Below are 2347 nucleotides of genomic sequence, written 5' to 3'. Positions count from 1 at the left end.
ATATAAACGAATTAAACCGTGAAATATTCGATACATTTTATTGTGCTATTGATAAAATAAATTTTGGGCATTTTATCAATTGAGATATCTCACTTTTATATTTTTAAGATTAGAATAGTGTACAACAGCCTTAATGTGCACTGAGTGCGCACCAGTGCAACCAGTGAAATACGCTATAAATTATAAAAACCCAGTAAACGAATGTGGTTGAAGTTCGGAGCGATCCTGGAGCGAAAATTAAGGGTAAGCCCACACTGAAATAACAGACAATCGAAGATCACGCATATACAGGGTGTCCAGCGAGACTTTTCCAATCCCTTACAGGAAAGTAGATGGGATCGAAATAACCATAAAAGTCCTTTACCGTTTAGCGATATCCGTAATAATAATTGAGATATTAAAGTTTACAATTGTACTAATAAGAGCGCGCCTATAGAAATCTAATTAATTTCTATTGTAATCTGTCGGTTCTCTAAATCAAAAGGAAAAAATTTTAAGAAAAAAGTATCCGAAAGAAATAATATCATGAAATAATATCATTTATTGATATTTTTTCGTATTCCGATGAAATCATACTCTCCTAACAGGAAACGATAGAGAATGGTGGAGAATGATATTATTTCTTTCGGATACATTTAAAAAAAAATTTTTTTCCTTTTGATTTAGAAGCGACAGAAATTAATTAGATTTTCCGTAGATTTCCATAGGTTTCATCGCTTTCTCTCTTTCGACATTTTTATTCATCGAAGTTTATTATGGTTTGTATTTGTCCTATTTTTGCAGTGTTATTATTACATATGTAATGTAATCGCGAATATGCGTAACGGCCATTGCGCGAGTCCTTTGGTGCGGTGCGGTGAGACATGTGAGCAGCGATGCCGAGCGCTAAGCAACAGCGCGCTTCCCCTCTTGCCTCTCCTGCGCAACCATCGTTTGACAACATTCGACAAACTGGGCCGGGCTATACCTGGAGCCGTTTCTATTCTTTCTATAGGCGCTCTCTCTCTCTCTCATCAGTACAATTGCAAACTTTAATATTATTATTACGGATATAGCTAAACGGTAAAGGACTTTTACGTTTATTTTGATCCCATCTACCTTCCTGTGGGGTATTGGAAAAGTCTCGCTGAATACTCTGTATACATGTGTCCAAAAATTTCCAATGTATTTCCAGTTTCAAACGAAGATCGCGGTCGGCGAAGGGAACCGAATGACTAAAAAATCCTGCAAGTCCTCTCGTACATGCGATCAAAAATTTTCTTCTTCGTCCCCACGTCCAGTGGGAAAATCTAAAAGAACGAGAACAATATCTGATATCACTGACGACAAAAAAAATTATTCGAAGAGATAACGGTCTCGGAAGCCTTTCAAATAATGGCAAACGCCCGCGGGATCGCTCGTATCTACGTTCGAAATATTAGATTCGTGTGATAAAGATTAAAGTATTAATGCAATTTCACAATTAAGAATTACACATATATTTATGAAACATAAAAATAATAATAAACTGTAAAATTATTATTATTGTATTGTAATCGTGTAAATTTTAAGTCATACAAATAATTTTTCATGATTTTCGACAATTTACACGATGTCTGTAAAATAATAGATCTTTAATTGTATTTCATCTGTGAGAAAAATGATTCGTAAAATATAAAACGAAAAATCTCTCAGCCATAATTACTTAATATGACTTATACAGGTTTAAATAAATATTCTAAATAAATCGACATTCGGATAATCTTTACCTGTTGTGTTCACATGAAGCAACGGCTATAAATTTTATTAAATTATTTTATTAATTCATTATTTTCTATGTCAGTGCATTTTTCTGTAGTATACTTAATATCTTTGCAATTATTTTTGTTTAAGGTTTGTTACAAACTCATATACCACTTATAGAGCTGCGGCTATTTTTAGGCGTGCTGCAAATTGTGATGAGCATCGAGAAATAGATTTGATGTTCAGCAAAGAGATAAAGTTTCTCGTTTGTGATATTTGGGCATGTTGTTATAGTATTTTTTTGCTCACTGAAGATGGAGAGGTAAATTAAATGTTTATATTATGATTAAAATATTTGGCATCTGTGAAAATTGACTAATAATTTTTTATTTAATACATTTTAAATATTTTTATGTTTAGAAGTTGAAATATAAGTGAAGGTAAAAAGATCGTTGTTTATCTTGTAATAAATAAAATATATAAATGTAAAAAGACTAGACCTTTTTAAAATATTAAGATAAATTGTTTTTATAGTAGGGGAGGCCGAGAGGCTAAATGTGGATTTACTCGAGCGTCGTGGGGACCTATTGGATTGTGAAGATTAGATGCTAAAAAGAAAAAAAGG

This window comes from Trachymyrmex cornetzi, unplaced genomic scaffold (assembly GCF_001594075.2).
Source record: "Trachymyrmex cornetzi isolate Tcor2-1 unplaced genomic scaffold, Tcor1.1 scaffold1012, whole genome shotgun sequence".
NCBI classification, from domain to species: Eukaryota; Metazoa; Arthropoda; class Insecta; order Hymenoptera; family Formicidae; genus Trachymyrmex; species Trachymyrmex cornetzi.
This window is presented reverse-complemented; position numbering follows the sequence as displayed.